Source organism: Salvelinus alpinus, chromosome 9 (genome assembly GCF_045679555.1).
Source record: "Salvelinus alpinus chromosome 9, SLU_Salpinus.1, whole genome shotgun sequence".
Lineage (NCBI taxonomy): Eukaryota > Metazoa > Chordata > Actinopteri > Salmoniformes > Salmonidae > Salvelinus > Salvelinus alpinus.
Window position 1 is genome coordinate 37,294,353 of NC_092094.1, and position 23,969 is coordinate 37,318,321.

Consider the following 23,969-nt stretch of genomic DNA (forward strand, 5'->3'; position numbering starts at 1 on the left):
GACCAGGTCCTGCCGTGTAGTTCTGGGCTGATCCCTCACATTCCTCATGATCATTGATGCCCCACGAGGTGAGATCTTGCATGGAGCCCCAGACCGAGGGTGATTGACCGTCATCTTGAACTTCTTCCATTTTCTAATAATTGTGCCAACAGTTGTTGCCTTCTCACCAAGCTGCTTGCCTATTGTCCTGTAGCCCATCCCAGCCTTGTACAGGTCTACAATTTATCCCTGATGTCCTTACACAGCTCTCTGGTCTTGGCCATTGTGGAGAGGTTGGAGTCTGTTTGATTGAGTGTGTGGACAGGTGTCTTTTATACAGGTAACGAGTTCAAACAGGTGCAGTTAATACAGGTAATGAGTGGAGAACAGGAGGGCTTCTTAAAGAAAAACTAACAGGTCTGTGAGAGCCGGAATTCTTACTGGTTGGTAGGTGATCAAATACTTATGTCATGCAATAAAATGCAAATTAATTACTTAAAAATCATACAATGTGATTTTCTGGATTTTTGTTTTAGATTCCGTCTCTCACAGTTGAAGTGTACCTATGATAAAAATGACAGACCTCTACATGCTTTGTAAGTAGGAAAACCTGCAAAATCGGCAGTGTATCAAATACTTGTTCTCCCCACTGTATATATATATACACATATATATATACACATACACACATATATGTGTATATATATATGTGTGTGTATATGTATAGTGTCTAGTTTGAGAAACAGACGCCTCACAAGTCCTCAACTGGCAGCTTCATTAAATAGTACCCGCAAAACACCAGTCTCAACGTCAACAGTGAAGAGGCGACTCCGGGATGATGGCCTTCTAGGCAGTGTTCCTCTGTCCAGTGTCTGTGTGCTTTTGCCCATCTTAATCTTTTTTTATTGGCCAGTCTGAGATATGGCTTTTTCTTTGCAACTCTGCCTAGAAGGCCAGCATCCCGGAGTCGCCTCTTCACTGTTGACGTTGAGACTGGTGTTTTGCGGGTACTATTTAATGAAGCTGCCAGTTGAGGACTTGTGACCCCAAAAGAATGGTCTTTTCTTTCAAAAGCAAGGACATTTCTAAGTGACCCCAAACTTTTGAACGATAATATATATATATATACATACACACAGTACCAGTCAAAAGTTTAGACACACCTACTCATTCAAGGGTTTTCTTTATTTGTACTATTTTCTACATTGTAGAATAATCACCTCACAGAAGGCCACATGGTTTCACATGGGTTCTCTTCACACCCCAACAGGTTTGTTGTTCTGACCATAGAAATAGAATAAACTACTTCTATGGTTCACACATCAGTAGCAGCATGAGTGTTACAGATCAAATCAGTGACATTTAGATAATACTGTGGCTTCTGCCTCATCCTCAGTTTAGATCTTAGGCCCTCATCTTCACACTCATTTCTCTCAATCTGCATCTTTCGCTCTCTTTTTCTCCTCTCCAATTGTCAACACTCCCTCCATTCAGTCACCTTATCTATCTCCTATTCTCTCTGCTGTAAACTGCAGCTTCATATGTTGACTCAGCTATAGAGAGAGAAAGGATGACAATAATAATGATTATTACTACAAAAAATGTATCACCAGACACACACACACACACACACACACACACACACACACACACACATACGGTGTGTGTCCCCATCCAGTGTGTACCGTATCTCACAGAGTCCTCCTGCCTTGAATATCTGGAAGGTGACAGTGAAGGAGAGAGTGCAACCTTTCCAACAGTGGCCCAGGTTACAGAGGGGGGAGTGACACACTACAGCCCCCAATGCTGCACCCTCGACCTGGAGGAGTGGGGAGGTGAAGAAGGGGAAAGGGATGGGGGAGGAGGGTAGAGAAAATGGAAAGGTGTTTGAAAACTGTTCTTCCCAGAAATAAGATAGGGCTGCCTGTCACCATTACTGCTCAGAGGGAGACAGCAGGGTATTCCTTTTGAGTCAGGAACCAACTCCTCCATAGTAACCCGTGAATGTATTGTCTGCAACATTTGCTCGCATGACAGCTTGATCAGCTGTTTGATTTCACTTACCGGCATGTCAACTGAGCCAGGATCGTGTCTTATGTGTGGACACCAACTTATAATGTAGGGTACTAACATTGTCCAGTCAACACAATGCACAAATAAAACAGTTACACACATACAGTTGAAGTTGGAAGTTTACATACACTTAGGTTGGAGTCATTAAAACTCATTTTTCAACCACTCCACAAATTTCTTTATAACAAACTATAGTTCTGGCAAGTCGGTTAGAACATCTACTTTGTGCATGACACAAGTTATTTTTCGAATAATTGTTTACAGACAGATTATTTCACTTATAATTCACTGTATCACAATTCCTGTTGGTCAGAAGTTGACATACACTAAATTGACTGCCTTTAAACAGCTTGGAAAATTCCAGATAATTATGTCATGACTTTAGAAGCTTCTGATAGGCTAATTGACATAATTTGAGTCAATTGGAGGTGTACCTGTGGATGTATTTCAAGGCCTACCTTCAAACTCAGTGCCTCTTGCTTGACATCATGGGAAAATCAAAAGAAATCAGGAAAGACCTGAGAGAAAAAAATTGTAGACCTCCACAAGTCTGGTTCATCCTTGGCAGCAATTTCCAAACGCCTGAAGGTACCGCATTCATCTGTACAAACAATAGCACGCAAGTATAAACACCATGGGACGACGCAGCCATCATACCGCTCAGGAAGGAGACACGTTCTGTCTCCTAGAGATGAACGTACTTTGGTGCGAAAAGTGCAAATCAATCCCAGAACAACAGCAAAGGACCTTGTGAAGATGCTGGAGGAACCAGGTACAAAAGTATCTATATCCACAGTAAAAAATAGTCCGATATCGACATAACCTGAAAGGCCACTCAGCAAGGAAGAAGCCACTGCTCCAAAACCGCTATAAAAAAGCCAGACTACGGTTTGCAACTGCACATGGGGACAAAGATTGTACTTTTTGGAGAAATGTCCTCTGGTCTGATGAAACAAAAATAGAACTGTTTGGCCATAATGACCATTGTTATGTTTGGAGGAAAAAGGGGGAGGCTTGCAAGCTGAAGAACACCATCCCAACCGTGAAGCACGGGGTTGGCAGCATTAAGTTGTGGGGGTGCTTTGCTGCAGGAGGGCCTGGTGCACTTCACAAAATAGATGGCATCATGAGGAAAGAAAATTATGTGGATATTTTGAAGCAACATCTCAAGACATCAGTCAGGAAGTTAAAGCTTGGTCGCAAATGGGTCTTCCAAATGGACAATGACCCCAAGCATACTTCCAAAGTTGTGGCAAATTGGCTAAAGGACAACCAAGTCAAGGTATTGGAATGGCCATCACAAAGCCCTGACCTCAATCCTATAGAACATTTGTGGGCAGAACTGAAAAAGCGTGTGCGAGAAAGGAGGCCTACAAACCTGACTCAGTTACACCAGCTCTGTCAGGAGGAATGGGTCAAAACTCACCCAACTTATTGTGGGAAGCTTGTGGAAGGCTACCCGAAACGTTTGACCCAAGTTAAACAATTTAAAGGCAATGCTACCAAATACTAATTGAGTGTATGTAAACTTCTGACCTACTGGGAATGTGATGAAAGAAATGAAAGCTGAAATAAATCATTCTCTCTACTATTATTCTGACATTTCACATTCTTAAAATAAAGTGGTGATCCTAACTGACCTAAGACAGGGAATTTTTACTCTGATTAAATGCAAGGAATTGTGAAAAACTGAGTTTAATTGAATTTGGCTAAGGTATATGTAAACTTCCGACTTCAACTGGAAACAGCCCCCTCCCAAAACGCAGTCGTACCACACATTGTCGACAAGCATCACATATCCTCCTGGCATCATGGGCAGGTAGGAGGAGTCGATGTTTGGCAGAATCCTCACATCCTTCACAGTCACCTCCTCCAGAGAACACTAATTTAATACTGGAAAAGTGGAGAGAAGAGAGGGGGAAAGAAAAGAGTTGAAATGGGAAAAGGAAGAGAAGGCGAGAGAGAAGAGAAATAAGGTCAAGAGGCAGCAGTTTAGGTAACATTAATCTATCTATCTAATCCAATTATTGTGTCAGTGGAACTAGTATTGACTCTCAAATGAGTTGTCAGTACTGGCCATCTGGCCCTCATACCTTTGAGCATGGTGAGGTGCTTCCCAAAGACAGTCATCTGCTTACAGCAAACAGGGTCTCCATGATGGCGCAGCAGTCTAAGGCACTGCATCTCACTGCTAGAGGCATCACTACAGACCCTGGATCGATTCCAGGCTGCATCACAACTGGCCGTGATTGGGAGTCCCATAGGGCGGTGCACAATTGGCCCAGCGTCGCCCGGGTTAGGGTTTGGCTGGGGTAGGCAGTCATTGTAAATAAGAATTTGTTCTTAACAGACTTGCAGTTAAAAAAATAAAAAATAAACATTTGGGGTGGTAGCACTGTCAGAGCAGTGCTCACTGAGGAAGAGAGGGGGTGCTGAGTTAAGTCTGAGATGCTTTAAATCAATTAACATAGATAACTGATTCATATCCATATCTAATATGGCCAAAGAGAGTGTAGCATGGCTTTGTCAATGATGTGGTGTTGACAAGTGTGGGTGTGTGTACACTGTGCTTTGAAGGTGTTCAGGTCTTGTCTGCAGGTGTGTGTGTGTGTGGGGACTCACTGCTGTAGGATGCTAAGGTAGCCATTTTCCTGAACCACCGCCTCTCTCTTCCACACCCTCACCATCACCTGGACAAACACACACAATATGCAGATAATGAGCCCCGAAAAGATGTCATTGTTCACACTTCTTTTAAAACCTTCCAAGGGTAATCTATGAATCGCTTATCTCTATGAAAAATGTGAAGACCTTGTTCACGAGACTGAAGTTTTGCCCAGCCCCTAACTCACACAATTGACAAGTCACATTTATTTACATTTATTTATTGTGCAGTTTATTTTACAAACATGTATTAATCAAGGCAGAGCCCCCCAGTTACCCATGTGGGACCCCTATCTCCTCTCCTACCCCATCTGATGAGTAGCAGAGCTGCATTAGACAGAGGCAGGCTGTCTACACTCATTGTGAGTGGGCTCCTGAGTCATCCTGAGGTTGGCTGTTGCAGTAAAAAAAAAAATATATATATATATACTACATATAATATATACAATATATATTTTATTTTTGTAAAAAATTAAAAAAAGTTTTACATTTGCTTCCTCTTGGTGCCCCCCATGGGCCTGGCCCCAGGGGCTTCAGCCCTGGTAAGCCCCTGCATTAATCTGGCACTGGACATATAGAAAAGAAATACACAGATAAATAGATTCCTAGGACACCAAAGTTACACAACCAACACACACAATATCAAATAACCCATAATGATCTCCATACCCGCCCTACGGAACTCCTGACCCCCACTCCCCATGGTGTTATGGATGAGAAGTGGATTGCAGTCCCTTAAGCCCTAGGATCTCGCATTCACCCAGCCTGTCATAGCCGGAACCCCATACTCATCCCTGCTGCTCTGGTAGTCGTGGTGGAGATGATGAGACCAGTACCTGCTCTATCCGGGGCTTACGCTGGCCACGGCGCACAGAGACTCGGCCAGCTCCCTCCATACCCGGCTACTCTGAGTCTCCGAGCCGAATCCAGCAACACATCCCTCACCTCCCACTGTCCCGTTCCCCATCGGTGTCGCTCTGCTGGAAGTGAACCCTGCACCGGAGCACCAGGAGGAAGCGGTCCGTCGAGCCCAGGTATAGGTGACTGCGCTGGGGTAGGGTTCTGTAATGGGCCGGGTCCGACAGGTCGGAGATTGGCACCGCAGGAAAAGTATGTGGACACCTACTCGTCGAACATCTCATTCCAAAATCCTGGGCATTAATATGGAGTTTGTCCCCCCTTTGCTGCTCTAACAGCCTCCACTCTTCTGGGAAGACTTTCCACTACATGTTGAAACATTGTTGTGGGGACTTGCTTCCTTGCTGACGATTTTTAGGTGCTTTAGTACTCGGCGGTCCTGTTCTGTGAGCTTGTGCGGCCTACCACTTCGCGGCTGAGCCGTTGTTGCTCCTAGACGTTTCCACTTCACAATTACAGCACTTACAGTTGACCGGGGCAGCTCTTCAGTACAGGCCATTCTACTGTCAATGTTTGTATATGGAGATTGCATGGCTGTGTGCTTGATTTTATACACCTGTCAGAAACGGGTGTTGCTGAAATAGCCAAATCCACTCCTTTGGCCATGTAGTGTAGCTGCTACTGCAGATGGGCTAGCAGCCTCCGAAGCGATGTTCAATTATGCGAAGAAGCCACGGGCAAAAGTAAATCAGCATAGACAATGCTGCAACAATAACAAATGGGTTTTCAGATACAGTTATCAACGATAACGTGCCCTGCCCTGTGAGTGTGTGTGGTTGACCCTGAAATTCCTGAAATTAATTCAAATGACTTTGCCATGGAACTCACTGCCCATTCCAAACTTTTGCCCTTCCTTACTGCCGTTGAACTATTTTATTTAGTTTGTCATCTCTGGCCATACTGTGTGTTCAATTTCCATAGGGTTCAGTATCCCGCTTGTCTATTATGGGTGGTGGGGTTGTGGCCACGATCATTCTTTGCTACTACTTCTGCTTGTTTCCGTACTGTAGTAGTTATCACGTTCCTACAACTTCTAACAGTTTCCGTAGTGTAGTGGTTATCACGTTCGCCTAACACGCGAAAGGTCCCCGGTTCGAGACCGGGCGGAAACATATTTTCATGCCATTAGGTAGTTATCAATAAAACGTCACAATGCGGTGCATTGGCTATGTGCATTTTTCAAGGTATTGTTAATTAAATACATTTTAACTGTTTGGTTTTAATATCATTACTTCTTGAAGAACATAGTCAGAACTACACATTTCCGATTATTCCACATTTAGCTATATCAGAGTTATACAGCAAGCAACTGCATGTTTTTCATGATCAGTAAACATCAATTATGTATTTTCAGATACATGAGGGTAGCCTATCCATTTGGCATGTAGCTAGCTTTATCTATCTCAATGTGAGCAAGACAAAGGAGCTGATCGTGGACTATAGGAAAAGGAGGGGCGAACAGGCCCCCTTTAACATCGACAGGACTAAAGTGGAGAGGGTCGACAGTTTCAAGTTTCTTGGTGTCCACATCGCCAACAAACTATCATGGTCCAAACACACCAAGACAGTTGTGAAAAGGGCACGACAACACCTTTTCCCCCTCAGGAGACTGAAAAGATTTGGCATGGGTCCCTAGATCCTCAAAAAGTTATACAGTTGCACCATCAAGAGCATCCTGACCGGTTGCATTACCGCCTGGTATGGCAACTGCTTGGCATCTGACCACAAGGCACTACAGAGGGTAGTGTGTACGGCCCAGTACATCACTGGGGCTAAGTTTCCTGACATCCATGACCTATATACTAGACGGTGTCAGAGGAAGGTCCGAAAATTTTCTTAAGACTCCAGTCACCCTCCAGTCATAGACTGTTCTCTCTGCTACCACACAGCAAGAGGTACCGGAGCACCAAATCTAGGATCAAAAGACTCCTTAACAGCTTCTACCCCCAAGCAATAAGACTGCTGAACAACTAAACTAATCAAATGGCCACCCAGACTATTTAGATTGAACCCCCCCTTTTTGTTTTTACACTGCTGCTACTCTCTGTTTATTATCTTGCATAGTCACTTTACAAATTACCTCGGTTACCCTGTACCCCGGCACATTGACTCGGTACCCCCTGTATGTAGCCTCGTTATTGTTATGTACATTTATTGTGTTACCTTTTGATTGATTTGATTTGATTTTAAACTTTAGTTTATATAGTAAATATTTTATTAACTCTATTTCTTGAACTACATTGTTGGTTAAGGTCTTGCAAGTATATCAAGGTAGTGTTGTATTTGGCGCATGTGACAAATAAAATGTTATTTGATTTTGGAAAGCACTTGAAATCAGCAAGTCCTTATCCTGGTAAAGTTGTCAGTCTGACTACTGTCAGCACCACTATAGATGGCAAGCAAATATAGCCATCTTGTTTATCCCCCGAATGTTAGCTTGTTAACTAGCCATATTGATGTGATCTGTTATTAGCTAGCCAATTTGACATGGTTCATCAATCAGTGTAGCCTATCAGCAGCAATTGTGATTAAACACTAAAAAGCAATGTTGAAAAGGGGACCATGTTTGCTCACTTCGCTAGGTTGGGTTGGAGAAAAAAGTGCATTAGGTCTACTTATCACTATGTTTAGCCAACTGTACAAAGTTTCTGCCAGTAGCTTGCAGGGTAAACATCAGCTAAAAGTAACTTGACTGAGCCCACAAAGGATGGGGAAATTTACCTAAACCACTCATACTTGTCAGGTATAGTTCACTTTTTTAAATGTTATATCACTAAAATATCCAAATTACGGTGGCCATTATTGAGATATCATGAGGCTACACTTACGTGACCATTTGACATTGCGAGTTTAAAAAAAAGATTGGTCCCATCGGTGTAAGCTACCATTTCACTAATGGTTTTGTTGAAAATTGAGTAGATATAATTCTACTAGGCACAAAAATGTGTTTCCGCCCGGTTTCGAACCGGGGACCTTTCGCGTGTGAGGCGAACGTGATAACCACTACACTACGGAAACCGGTGATTACCCTACACTCTGATCTCGATTGTCTTGGTATATTTATTTGTTTTTCTCTATAGTATCACGGACTAACATTTTCCTATCCCATTCCTGTGTCGTGATTTTCCCCACATATAGTGGTTTCCTTTGGAAAATATAAATAATTTACATACTGATTGCCTTTTACTTTAAGCAAATTTGAAAGTTAAACACTTTATCTGTTCTTTTCTGTGTGGCTGATTTTATTTATATTCCCAACCCACACACTTTGTGTTAACCTCCTAAAATCGTTGTCCGTGCCTAATTAGCAAAATAAAAAAATCCCCAACAAAAATCTGTCAAAAAACACAAAGGGGATGTATTTGTATATGGTTTGGTCTTGTGAAGCTTGGCTGAATTCTGGCTGAATTCTGGCAAAGAATATGTTATTTTATCTCAGCATGTCTACAGATTCTCCCTTCTCCCTGTTTCTGTTTGCTTGGAAATGTTGATACTGGAGACTGTTATCTGAAGAAACTCTGTAACCAAGCATTTATAGCGGCTAAGAAATGCACTGCCTTTCATTGGAAGGTTGGTTATCCTCCCACAATGTCAAGTTATGTATCACTAGATTTGATTTATTACAAGATTAAGGGTATACTGGCCAACCTTCATAAGGTCTGGATGCCTTATATGGAATACAGTAAGATTAAAGGAGTCTGCATTGAAAACCATCCCACGTCAAGGGAGATGCCTATTTAGGCCATCTCTACCTGCTGGGCTGCTCAGTTCTGGCCCTGGGGGTCTGTCATCCTGTGGGTTGTCACTCTGGCCTCACACCTGAAACCAATAAATGAATGTTTCACTAAGATCCTAAAGATGAATGGGGTGTGTTGGGTTGGGGCGCTGCAGGGTGGTGGACCCCTAAGGACAGGACAGGGTGACCCAGCTATATTATGTGCAAGTAAAAAGAGCTCTACAGTACTATTAGGCCTATGAAATTAATTATATGGAGGATTTGCGGTTTCTGTGTGTTAATGTATATATGAGGTATATGTGGGTGTATATATGTATATATGAGGTATATGTGGTGATTGTTTAGTAACTATTACTAAACAATCACAATGCAGTAACTATTACTAAACAATCACAATGCAGTAACTATTACTAAACAATCACAATGCAGTAACTATTACTAAACAATCACAATGCAGTAACTATTACTAAACAATCACAATGCAGTAACTATTACTAAACAATCACAATGCAGTAACTATTACTAAACAATCACAATGCAGTAACTATTACTAAACAATCACAATGCAGTAACTATTGATCACTCTATTATGTATTATTCTAATATGTATTCATTATAGAATTGTATAGAATTGATAAACCTTTAAACTGCACTCTTCCTCCCTATCTCTCCGCATCTCTCTATTTTTCAGCTCCAGATGACAAAACCTGCACAGTCCAATGGTTGCAGGTCTTCCGACTTCCTTCTGGTCACACATTGTATTAGGAGAAATATCCAATAAACCAAAGACATTGCTTTAACTGTGAATGTACTTTATTGCAGATATTTTCCTCAAATAAAATGGAGCATACATAAAATAAACAAGTTATTGCAATTTATTTACATTGGGTCTAGTGTGTGTGTGTGAGAGGGAGGCATGTTTTTCAACTCAGAAAAAAGTACACAGAATTTCCTAAAACTGTACACATAGTCTTTTACAATATTATCAATCACACTTTGATTTGATAGATATTTAGAGTAATTATGCAGATATTGATAATGGATATATAGGAGTAGATATCTCCAATACTAAAATATAATAGAGCAAACATTAAATAAACAATTACAACTTATTTACATTGTGGATAACGTGTGTGTGTGTGTGTGTGTGTGTATGTGTGTGTATGTGTGTGTGTGTGTGTGCATGTTGTTTTGTTTTTCCTTTTCAGCCACCCATCTCTGCTTTGTCAGTCTTGATAGGCCCAGTGTATGCACTTCTAGGTGAGGCTGTCAGCCAGTGGTGGAGTGCATGACAGATCTGAAAGAGAGATGCACAAAGTGACAGTAAGTATACTTATCAACAACATGTCTGTGTGTACATCTGTTGGTGTGAGTGAGCATATGCAATATAATTCTGAATTACCTGTATTCATCTGGGAATCCTCAAAAGTTTCTCCCTTTAACGGCCAGTGTAGTAGGAACTGGTACAGCCGGTAAATTAAATACCACAGCAGAGGACTGCTGTGACTGCAGCTGAACTGCTGGGGGTGGCAGATCTAAAAGAGGCACAATTTTCTTAACTGACAATAATCATACAACTAAATAGACTAAATAAATGACTGTAAGGCCTAGATTCAATCAGATCAAGTGTTAACCGGTGATAGCCGACACCACATAGCGGATGTTTTGGCCGTGTCGGAGGTGTAACTGTGTTGGATCTGTCAAATCAGTAAGCAGCAGCTCTTGATCATTGTCACAAAACTACACCCGTCCTACTCGCGTTACAAGTTCAGAACAAGAAAGTGTAGGTTATTAGAAATAATGAAGCTCATTAAACAAAATCATTAAGCTAATGGGGACCCATAATAAATATAATATAACAAATTAATTCCCAACTGCTCATTGTACTTGCCCTTGCAATCTGATGTGTGTGTGTGTGTTCTGTGTTATTATGACTTAGAAGTGTCAACCTGACCACATCCTTTTAGTATGTGGTAGGCCATTCAGTGATTCGCTTGGGGAAAATGACTATCAACAGTGTACAGTAAAAAGGATATCAAATATTAAGATCTGGATTGACAACTAGGCTAAATCATGTGAAGTTACAAACCTCTATGGCTTAGTCTACACTCAAGTTAAATAAAGGATGCAGGACATGAGCTCTAGGACCATGCCTCAGGACTACCTGGCCTGACGACTCCTGGCTGTCCCTGTATCCAGTCCACCTAGTCATGCTGCTGATCCAGTCTGCTATTTCTGTCTGCAGCTATGGAACCCTGACCTGCTCAAGGCTCACCGGAGGTACTAACTTGTCCCAGACCCGCTGTTAGATCCTGTCTCTCTCTACCGGACCTACTGTCTCTCTCAACCTCTAAATGCTCAGCTATGAAGAGCCAACTGGCATTTACTCCTGAGGTGCTGAACTATTGCACCCTCTATAACCCTCTATTATTTGACACTGCTGGTCATCTATGAACGTTTAAACATCTTGAAGAATAATCTAGCTAAATGGCTGTCCTCTTTTATAATCTCCACCAGCACAGCCAGAAGAGGACTGGCCACCCCTCAAAGTCAGGTACCTCTAGGTTTCTTCCTAGGTTCCTACCTTTCTAGGGAGTTTTTCCTAGCCACTGTGCTTCTACGTCTGCATTGCTTGCTCTTTGGGGATTTAGGCTGGGTATCTGTATAAGCACTTTGTGACAACTGCTGATGTAAATTGGGCTTTATAAAATACATTTGATAGATTGCTTGTATATGCATCTATTCATGTCAGTAACTCTAAATATGACACGGAGTTGTCTTACATTTCCTCAATAGGAAGTTGTACCTTAGCCAACACTATAGCCAACACTTTTTCCTGGTCTTTCCTGCTGGGGACAGGGGGCTTCAGGTTTGTGATTGGACGGCCTAGAGAATTGGAACTTGCCAACTAGTAGTGACAAGGCTATATTGTTGTTGTTCAGTAATACTGTAACGTTACTGTAGCCTCCTGTACATCACATTAGTATCCATCTAACTAGCTAGTGATAACTTAGCTAGTTCCAAAGAAACAACAAAGGAATGACAACAGGCTTTTTAACAAAATATCTATCTATCTAGCTTGTACGATTGCATGTAAAACAACTTTAAAGATGATTACAAAGTTGACTTACCAGTATGCTGCTCTCTCGGGAACTAGAGTGAGGCATCCAGGTATGAGGCTAATTAGCTAGCTAGCATCGCCAGTATGTTAGATATGAAAGTATCTATCCAGCAACAATGTCGAGGTCATAAACGAAAGAAACTATGTTAAGCCATGCTGACTTCGTAAAATAAGTCAAATCGGACTGAAATAATTAAGAGGCTTAACGTACATTTCTCTAACTAGGTAACTTTGTATTTTTTTTCCTCCCATCCTGAACATATTAACTTTTACTTGGTACTCATCCCGGATCCGGGAGCACCCCCCACAGTAAAAAAGCTGACTAGCATAGCCTAGCATAGCGTCACAAGTAAATACTAGCATCTAAATATCATTAAATCACAAGTCCAAGACACCAGATGAAAGATACACATCTTGTGAATACAGCCATCATTTCTGATTTTTAAAATGTTTTACAGGGAAGACACAATATGTAAATCTATTAGCTAACCACGTTAGCAAAAGACACTTGAGACACAATGAGAATAGTGGCCAAAACATAGAGCAATCTGTCCGGCGCCATCTTGGAGAAGCACCTATTCTAATCGAAAACTATTCATAAACTTGACTAAAAAATACAAGTTGGACAGCAAATGAAAGATAAATTAGTTCTTAATGCAATCGCTGTGTTAGATTTTTAAAATTAACGTTACTGCGCAATACAGCGTGCGCTAAAGCGAGACCGCACCATAATTCATGGCGGAATTATTATTTGACATTTGTCAACATAAATACGAATTAACAGCATAAAGACTGCTTACTATTAGCTGAGCTTCCATCAGAATCTTGGGCAAGGTGTCCTTTCTCCAGAACAATCGTCTTTGGGTTGAAAGATGTCCTCTTGTCCTGTCGAAATAGCCGCTAACGTTAGCCACCCACTGGAGAGGTGTCCAACTCGTGAAAGCGAATCACAAAGAAATCCAGGAAAATCGCAATAAACTGCTATAAGTCGGTTTAAATTAACTACCTTAAGAAGTTTTTAAGACAAAAAACAAATTAAATCAGAGCCGGAGATAAAGAACTGCTAAACCGAAAGCTTTTGAAGAAGCCATGCAGATGTCCTTCATGCGTCAGGCGCCCGGTTGAAAAGGTCGATACTTCCGTTCCAAGAGGTTTTATACTCCCCCAGATGGTGCTATCCGCTCCATTCAAAGTCTCACCGCTTACTGACATCTAGGGGAAGGCGTATGCAGTGCATGTAGCCCCATACCTTATAAGGGAATTTATAAACCGACCCTGGAACAGAGACCTCAATTTCAGAAATCTCACTTCTTGACAGGAAGTGAGCTGCAAAATGACTTCTGTTTCACTCAGAGAAATAATTCAAACGGTTTTAGAAACTAGAGAGTGTTTTCTATCCAATAGTAATAATAATATGCATATTGTACGAGCAAGAATTGAGTACGAGGCAGTTTAATTTGGGAACGCTAAATGTCGAAGTTGAAACAGCACCCCCTGTAGTGACAAGAGGCATATTAACCACAAGTTGTGCATTTTCCTCTCAGTATTTCATCAATTGTCAGCTTTAAAAAATATATATTTCCTTTGATGGAAAATTATGATATTGAGCATCGCCATCTAGTGGTGGAATATTACACTGCAACTACATGATTACAATTACAGGTTAAACGTTTACTTCTCCTACTACTACTAAAATTCAGTTTATTACCAATTTGTAAAACATTGCTTAAGTTTAGTAATATCATTTGTTTCATCCAGTCAGCAGCCATAAGTGTATAGCCGTAAAGGACATTTTGGTGACCTTATTTTACATTTTCTGCTTCTTTTGAAACACTATTCGATCCCACCTTGGGGCACTACTTGTTGAGTAATTAAAACACTAACCAGTCACAATACATTAACTATTATGTATTATTCTAATATGTATTCATTATATAATTGTGTCAGTTATTAATGATAAACCTTTAAACTGCACTCTTCCTCCCCTCTCTCCATGTTTCAGCTCCAGATGAAAAAACGTGCACACGCTACGAGGTTTGCAGGTCTGCCGACTTCCTTTTAGCTTGCATTGATGCATGCTTCAAAATATGTACAAACAGAGTACGCTTTCGAGAAGTGCCCTCCGTGCTCCGTTTCAAATACATTGATTTGGACTAGGGCTGTCCCCGAAAGCAGTCTGTTCTTTCGACCAATTGACTGCTCAAAATGTTTTGACTTTCCATATATAGACACTCCCTATGTGTTTTAGTAAAATCAAACATATACATTGAGCTTGTCTGATGCTTTAAGCTTACGGTTTGATGAAATAAGACACAAATGACTCAAGACAAAGCCAGAGATCTAGATAACCAGAAGAAAATACCTTAAAACTTCTTACGGCTGAGATCCCGTTAACGGGATCGATATGACAACAGCCAGTGAAAGTGCAGGGCGCCAAATTCAAAAACAGAAATCTCATAATTAAAATTCCTCAGACAAACAAGTATTTTACACCTTTTTAAAGATACACTTCTTGTTAATCCCACCACAGTGTCCGATTTCAAATAGGCTTTTCGGCGAAAGCACCACAAACGATTATGTTAGGTCAGAGCCAAGTCACAGAAAAACACAGCCATTTTTCCAGCCAAAGAGAGGAGTCACAAAAATCAGAAATAGAGATAGAATTAATCACTAACCTTTGATGATCTTCATCAGATGATACTCACAGGACTTCATGTTACACAATACATGTATGCTTTGTTCGATAAAGTTCATATTTATATCCAAAACTCTTAGTTTACATTGGCGCGTTATGTTCAGTAATGTTTTGCCTCCAAAACATCCGGTGATTTTGCAGAGAGCCACATCAATTTACAGAAATACTCATAATAAACATTGATAAAAGATACAAGTATTAAACATGGAACTTTAGATAAACTTCTCCCTAATGCAACCGCTGTGTCAGATTTCAGAAAAACTTTACGGAAGAGGCACACCATGCTATAATCTGAGTACAGCGCTCAGAGCCCAAATAAGCCATAGATATCTGCCATTTTTTGGAGTCAACAGAAGTCAGAAATAGCATTATAAATATTCACTTACCTTTGATGATCTTCATCAGAATGCACTCCCAGGAATCACAGTTCCACAATAAATGTTTGTTTTGTTCGATATAGTCCATAATTTATGTCCAAATACCTTCATTTTGTTCGCGCGTTCAGTCCAGTAATCCACATTCATGACGCGCAGGTCAGACGAAAAGTCAAACAATTCCATTACAGTTCGTAGAAACATGTCAAACGATGTATAGAATCAATCTTTAGGATGTTTTTAACATAAATCTTCAATAATGTTTCAACCGGAGAATTCCTTTGTCTTCCGAATGCGATGGAATGCAGGTCGCTCTCACGTGACTGCGCATGTTCAGCTCGTGCCAGACACCTGACTCAAAGAGCTCTCCTTCCCTCATTCTTCACAGTAGAAGCATCAAACAAGGTTCTAAAGACTTTTGACATCTAGTGGAAGCCTTAGGAAGTGCAAAATGACCAATATCTCACTGTATATTGGATAGGCAAACCTACAACCTCAGATTTCCCACTTACTGGTTGAATTTTTTTCTCAGGTTTTTGCCTGCCATATGAGTTCTGTTATACTCACAGACATCATTCAAACAGTTTTAGAAACTTCAGAGTGTTAATATATAATATGCATATCTTAGCCTCTGAGCCTGAGTAGCAGGCAGTTTACTCTGGGCACATTTTCATCCAAGCTACTCAATACTGCCACCCAACCATTCTCCTCCCGCTCCTGCTGGCTTTCGCAGATTCTGCAATTACTCTCCTAAAGTTGCTGGTAATAGGCTACATGAGGAGTCTGCAACTTTCTTGTGTAGAATAACCAATTTATTTGACAATTTCTACCAATCTGCTTGCCAGTTATGGTTTTCCTATGCACATTTTCGTGGAACAGTTTAATTTTATTTATAATAATGTCTTCATATCTCAAAATCATTGCCATCCGGTTAATCAAAATGTAATCCAAATCTAAATGAAAATGATACAAACCTGAAAAGTTACGTATATTTTCATTGACAACTATATAAAAATAGCATACATAAAGCCAACAAATAAAAACTGCACTCCTCAGTAAAAGCACATGACAGCATGCTTGGAGGTTGCCAAAAGGCACCTAAAAGACTCTAAGACCATGAGAAACATTCTCTGGTCTGATGAAACCAAGATAGAACACTTTGGCCTGAATGCCAAGCGTCATGTCTGGAGGAAACGTAATGGAGGGAAAGGGCAAGAGAGTAGAGAAAAGAGAGAAGAAACCGAGAAAATGGAAAGGTGTTTGAAAACTGTTCTTCACAGAAATAAGATAGCCTGCCACAAGTGTCAAAAACAATTCAACGACTTAATAAACTAATTGGTCACAATGATGGTACGTTTGTCTAGATACCTTCCTTCCTCAGCTGTCCAGAACCTCCACTTCCACACATCCCTCACCCTCGGGTTTCCAGACGAGGCGTAAAAGCTGCTGGTGGCACCTTAATTGGGGCGGACAGGCTCAGTAATGTATCTCTCTTTCTCACACACACCTCTTTGGAGTCGTCCGGTGGCAAGTTGATGAGCTGCAGCTAGAACAGGAAGTCTTGTTCCTCCAGGGTGCTGACCATGCTGGGTGACAGGCCACACTCTATCCTGCAGAACAATGCCATGGCAACCTCTGGTGGCTGGGAGGATAGACAAGATATGACATCACGGATGTGAGGAAGACAAGTTAGATGTACTAGCGAAGACACTATAGGCCATTTCACACTGTATTGTTCTTAGCCCCAGACTAGCTTATCCTGTGTTCATACAGCATTTGGTCACCCTGGGCAAAGCTTTAGCCCTGGGCTAAGGATTCACACTTGTATTCCAAAGCTCCCGGCTAACGGGCAAACACATACGACCAACATTCCATCTCTGCAGCGCGATCAATGTTAGAAGCCAGGGGTTCCCAACATTTTTTGGACCACGACCCCATTTTGATATCTGAAAATGATTGCGACCCCCAACAATGTGCATTTTTTCAATTAACAGCCAGTGTTAACTTTTTTTATGTGGGGCTATGACAGTCATTTGCAAATTTGTCTGACATAATGTATTTTATCTCACCATCCCTAATAAGATGGGTGTGCTTGATGCATGTCGCGTTAGAGCTTCTCAAAGTCAGGGGGCGTGGTCGACAGTGCACACCTCATCTCTGCTGTCACATCCAACCTGGATCGATATTTGGTTTTAATGCAGACGAGAGCACTGAATCCAGCTTCACACAGATATGAGCTGGCAAAGGGTACCATGAGTTTTATGGTGATTTCAAGACTACTAGTAACTCAGAAAAAAACGAGGTCACATCATGACGTCAGTGATCTTCAGGTCGGAATGTCGGAGCGCTAGAAAAAGGCCAGTTCCCAAGTTGGATGACCGTTCAAAACGATTTTTCAGTCTGAGCTCGTTTTTCCAAGTTCCCAGTTGTCTTGAACGCTCTGAAGAAGGAGTTCCCAGTTTTGAACGCTACATTACTGCTCAGAGAGAGACAGCAGGGTATTCCCTTTGAGTCAGGAACCAAAACTCCTCCATAGTGACCCGTGAATGTATTGTCTGCAGAATTAGGTCACATGACAGCTCAATCAGCTGTTTGATTTCACTTACCGGCATGTCAACTGAGCCAGGATCGTGCCTTATGTGTGGACACCAACTTATAATGTAGGGTACTAACATTGTCCAGTCAACACAATGCACAAATAAAAGTTACTCCCCTCAGCCCACACACACACACAGTCGTACCACACGTTGTCAACAAGCATCACATATCCATCTGGCATCATGGGCAGGTAGGAGGAGTTGAAGTTTGGCAGAATCCTCACATCCTTCAGTCACCTCCTCCAGAGAACACTCATTTAATACTGAGAAAGGGGGGAGGAGAGGGGGAAAGAAAAGGGTTGAAATGGGAATAGGTGGATATGGAGAGAGAGGAGAAATATGGTCAGGAGGCAGCAGTTTAAGTAACATCAATCTAATCCATCTATCTAATCCAATTATTGCGTCAGTGGAACTAGTATTGACTCTCAAATGAGTTGTCAGTACTGGCCATCTGGCCCTCATACCTTTGAGCACAGTGAGATGCTTCCCAGAGACAGTCATCTGCTTACAGCGAACAGTAGGGGGCGGTAGCACTGTTAGAGTGGTGCTAACTGAGGAGGAGAGAGGGGGTGCTGAGTTAAATTTGAGATGCTTTAAGTCAATAAACATAGATAACTGATTCATAAATGTATCACTAGCCACTTTAAACAATGCCACTTTATATAATGTTTACATACCCTACATTACTCATCTCATATGTATATACTGTACTCTATACCATCTACTGCATCTTGCCTATGCCGTTCGGCCATCACTCATTCATATATTTTTATGTACATATTCTTATTCATTCCTTTACACTTGTGTGTATAAGGTAGTTGTTGTGGAATTGTTAGGTTAGATTACTTGTTAGATATTACTGCATGGTCGGAACTAGAAGCACAAGCATTTCGCTACACTCGCATTAACATCTGCTAACCATGTGTATGTGACAAATAAAATTTGATTTGATATCCATAGCTAATATGACCAAAGAGAGTGTAGCATGGCTTTGTCAGTGATGCGGTGTTGACAAGTGTGTGTGTGTGTGTGTTTGTGTGTGTGTGTGTACCCTGTGCTTTGAAGGTGTTAGTTAAGGTCTTGTCTGAAGGTGTGTGTGTGGGGACTCACTGCTGTAGGATGCTAAGGTAGCCATTTTCCTGAACCACCGCCTCTCTCTTCCACACCCTCACCATCACCTGGACAAACACACACAATAATGCAGATAATGAGCCCCTCAAAGATGTCATTGTTCACACTTCTTTTAAAACCTTCCAAGGGTACTCTATGAATCGCTTATCTCTATGAAAAATGTGAAGACCTTGTTCACGAGACTGAAGTTTTGCCCAGCCCCTAACTCACACAATTGACAAGTCACATTTATTTACATTTATTTATTATGCAGTTTATTTTACAAACATGTATTAATCAAGGCAGAGCCCCCCAGTTACCCATGTGGGACCCCTATCTCCTATCCCATCTGATGATTAGCAGAGCTGCATTAGACAGCAGCAGGCTGTCTACACTCATTGAGAGTGGGCTCCTGAGTCATCCTGTGGTTGGCAGTTGCAGTAAAAAAAGTACATAATATATACTACATATAATATATACAGTATATATTTCCTTTTTGTTAAAACATTTTTTACATTTGCTTCCTCTTGGTGCCCCCCATGGGCCTGGGCCCAGGGGCTTCAGCCCTGGTAAACCCCTGCATTAATCTGGCACTGGACATATAGAAAAGAAAGACACAGATAAATAAATTCCTAGGACACCAAAGTTCCACAACCAACACACACAACAGGTGAACAAGGAAATTGTATGTAAAATGTAACAAATTAAAACTTTCTTTTTACATTTTGGTACTAAACAAACAGAGTTGTGCTGACGGTTCGTCATCTTGCCCAGAAAAAGTCTAGTTCATCTAGCTAGCTGTGTAGCTCACATGTTAACACATCCCTTCGTCAGAAGAGCACCGTTTATAAACAGTTGTGACGATTGTCTAAATGATCCACGTAGTTACGGCCCCATTGTATAATCGCTTGTTAGTATACATTTTTCTTACCTATTGAGTGAGTTAACTAGGCATTGCTATGGCCAAGTGTTGTGGCAACTGTCTCACGCAACGGCCCGCAGGAGCCCGGGGTTCAATTCTCCGACAGTGGTACAACTTCCCCGCCCTATAATGTTTCGCTCAAGATGCACGGAGCCTGTATTCTCCTGTTTTGCGCCTACTACCCCGGTCCGAGGTCTTTCAGAAAAATCATTAGACATATCATGGTCATGTTCAGGGCACATAACATAAAACACTTTAAAATGTTTTGTGTTTCTTATTGGGCAATCTTCCCAGTTTCGACTTGTTTTGTTTCCAGTGTATATCACCCAGATGAACGTCTTCAAAGTTGTTGAAGGACACCTAACATGCAATAGTAGCCAAAATTGTAATCATATTCAGTTGTGGTTTTGTTTGAAGGTTACACCTCAATATCAAAGCAACCTGAAAGGCTTCGGAACTGGCCAATTTAATTCCAGTCCACTCAACCTTGTCTGTATCCATGCCTGTCACACTGGTGTTCTATTCCCCGACGGAGAGGCCAGACTTTTGCCCTTCCTTACTAGCGTTTAACCATTTTATATATTTAAAAAATGGTCATACTTACAATATGTTCAATTTCTATAGGGTTTAGTATCTCACCTGACTATTAAGGGTAGTGGGGTTGTGACCAGAATCATTATGTGTCGCTACTTAAAACAGTTTCCGTAGTGTAGTGGTTATCACGTTCGCCTAACACGCGAAAGGTCCCCGGTTCGAGACCGGGCGGAAACATTTTCTCATTCCGTTAGGTGGATATCAATTAAAACGTCACATTGCGGTCCACATGAGGTTTCCACATTTTTATTATTTAATTTTTTGTATTTATTTAAATAGGCAAGTCAGTTAATTTAAGAACACATTTTTATTTACAATGACTGCCTACCAAAAGGCAAAAGGCCTCCTGCGGGGAAGGGGCCTGGGATTTAAAAAATAAATACAATATATATATATGGGACAAAAAACACATCAAAACAAGAGAGACACACAACACTACATAAAGAGAGACCTAAGACAACAACTTGACAAGGCAGCAACACATGACAACACAGCATGACAACAACATGTTAGCAACTCAACATGGTAGCAGCACAAAAACATGGTACAAACATTATTGGGAAAAGTCAACAGCACAAAGGTCAAGAAGGTAGAGACAACAATACATCATACAAAGCAGCCACAACTGTCAGTAAGAGTGCCCATGCTTGAGTTTTTGAATGAAGAGATTGAGATAAAACTGTCCAGTTTGAGTGTTTGTTGCAGCTCATTCCAGTCTAGCTGCAGTGAACTAAAAAGAGGAGCAACCCAGGGATGTGTGCGCTTTGGGGACCTATAACAGAATGTGACTGGCAGAACGGGTGTTGTATGTGGAGAATGAGGGCTGCAGTAGATATCTCAGATAGGGGGAGTGAGGCCTAAGAGGGTTTTATAAATAAGCATCAACCAGTGGGTCTTGCAATGGGTATACAGAGATGACCAGTTTACAGAAGAGTATAGAGTGCAGTGACGCGTCCTATAAGGAGCATTGGTAGCAAATTTGATGGCCGAATGGTAAAGAACATCTAGCCGCTAGAGAGCACCCTTACCTGCAGATCTATAAATTATGTCTCCGTAATCTAGCATGGGTAGGATGGTCATCTGAATCAAAGTTAGTTTGGCAGCTGGGGTGAAAGAGGAGCGATTACGATAGAGGAAACCAAGTCTAGATTTAACTTTAGCCTGCAGCTTTGATATGTGCTGAGAGAAGGACAGTGCACCGTCTAGCCATACTCCCAAGTACTTGTAAGCGGTGACTACCTCAAGCTCTAAACCCTCAGAGGTAGTAATAACACCTGTGGGAAGAGGGGCATTCTTCTTACCAAACCACATCAAATCAAATCAAATCAAGTTTATTTTATATAGCCCTTCGTACATCAGCTAATATCTCGAAGTGCTGTACAGAAACCCAGCCTAAAACCCCAAACAGCAAGCAATGCAGGTGTAGAAGCGCGGCGGCTAGGAAAAACTCCCTAGAAAGGCCAAAACCTAGGAAGAAACCTAGAGAGGAACCAGGCTATGAGGGGTGGCCAGTCCTCTTCTGGCTGTGCCGGGTGGAGATTATAACAGAACATGGCCAAGATGTTCAAATGTTCATAAATGACCAGCATGGTCAAATAATAATCAGGAGTAAATGTCAGTTGGCTTTTCATAGCCGATCATTAAGAGTATCTCTACCGCTCCTGCGGTCTCTAGGGAGTTGAAAACAGCAGGTCTGGGACAGGTAGCACGTCCGGTGGACAGGTCAGGGTTCCATAGCCGCAGGCAGAACAGTTGAAACTGGAACAGCAGCAAGGCCAGGTGGACTGGGGACAGCAAGGAGTCATCATGCCCGGTAGTCCTGACGCATGGTCCTATGGCTCAGGTCCTCGAAGAGAGAGAAAGAAAGAGAGAAGGAGAGAATTAGAGAGAGCATACTTAAATTCACACAGGACACCGGATAAGACAGGAGAATTACTCCAGATATAGCCAACTGACCCTAGCCCCCCAACACATAAACTACTGCAGCATAAATACTGGAGGCTGAGACAGGAGGGGTCAGGAGACACTGTGGCCCCATCCGAAGATACCCCCGGACAGGGCCAAACAGGAAGGATATAACCCCACCCACTTTGCCAAAGCACAGCCCCCACACCACCAGAGGGATATCTTCAACCACCAACTTACCATCCTGAGACAAGGCCGAGTATAGCCCACAAAGATCTCCACCACAGCACAAACCAAGGGGGGGCGCCAACCCAGACAGGAAGATCACCTCAATAACTCAACCCACTCAAGTGACGCACCCCTCCTAGGGACGGCATGAAAGAGCACCAGTAAGCCAGTGACTCAGCCCCTGTAATAGGGTTAGAGGCAGAGAATCCCAGTGGAGAGAGGGGAACCGGCCAGGCAGAGACAGCAAGGGCGGTTCGTTGCTCCAGAGCCTTTCCGTTCACCTTCACACTCCTGGGCCAGACTACACTCAATCATATGACCTACTGAAGAGATAAGTCTTCAGTAAAGACTTAAAGGTTGAGACCGAGTCTGCGTCTCTCACATGGGTAGGCAGACTATTCCATAAAACTGGAGATCTATAGGAGAAAGCCCTGCCTCCAGCTGTTTGCTTAGAAATTCTAGGGACAATTAGGAGGCCTGCGTCTTGTGACCGTAGCGTACGTGTAGGTATGTACGGCAGGACCAACTCGGAAAGATAGGTAGGAGCAAGCCCATGTAACGCTTTATAGGTTAACAGTAAAACTTTGAAATCAGCCCTTGCCTTTAACAGGAAGCCAGTGTAGGGAAGCTAGCACTGGAGTAATATGATCAAATTTCTTGGTTGTAGTCAGAATTCTAGCAGCCGTATTTAGCACTAACTGAAGTTTATTTAGTGCTTTATCCGGGTAGCCGGAAAGTAGAGCATTGCAGTAGTCTAACCTAGAAGTAACAAAAGCATGGATTAATTTTTCTGCATCATTTTTGGACAGAAAATTTCAGATTTTTGCAATGTTACGTAGATGGAAAAAAGCTGTCCTTGAAACAGTCTTGATATGTTCGTCAAAAGAGAGATCAGGGTCCAGAGTAATGCCGAGGTCCTTCACAGTTTTATTTGAGACGACTTTACAACCATCAAGATCAATTGTCAGATTTAACAGAATATCTCTTTGTTTCTTGGGACCTAGAACAAGCATCTCTGTTTTGTCTGAGTTTAAAAGTAGAACGTTTTCAGCC

At 41.9% G+C, this 23,969-nt stretch overlaps 3 non-coding genes across 3 annotated transcripts; 2 read left to right on the forward strand and 1 right to left on the reverse strand.

Moving 5' to 3' along the window:
* Positions 1-6,673: 6,673 nt before the first annotated feature.
* Positions 6,674-6,746, forward strand: trnav-aac (transfer RNA valine (anticodon AAC)). The gene has a single exon. It is a non-coding gene; the product is annotated as a tRNA-Val (tRNA).
* Positions 6,747-8,579: 1,833 nt separating this feature from the next.
* On the reverse strand, positions 8,580-8,652 carry trnav-cac (transfer RNA valine (anticodon CAC)). The gene has a single exon. It is a non-coding gene; the product is annotated as a tRNA-Val (tRNA).
* A 12,235-nt stretch (positions 8,653-20,887) lies between these two features.
* On the forward strand, positions 20,888-20,960 carry trnav-aac (transfer RNA valine (anticodon AAC)). The gene has a single exon. It is a non-coding gene; the product is annotated as a tRNA-Val (tRNA).
* Positions 20,961-23,969: the final 3,009 nt, after the last annotated feature.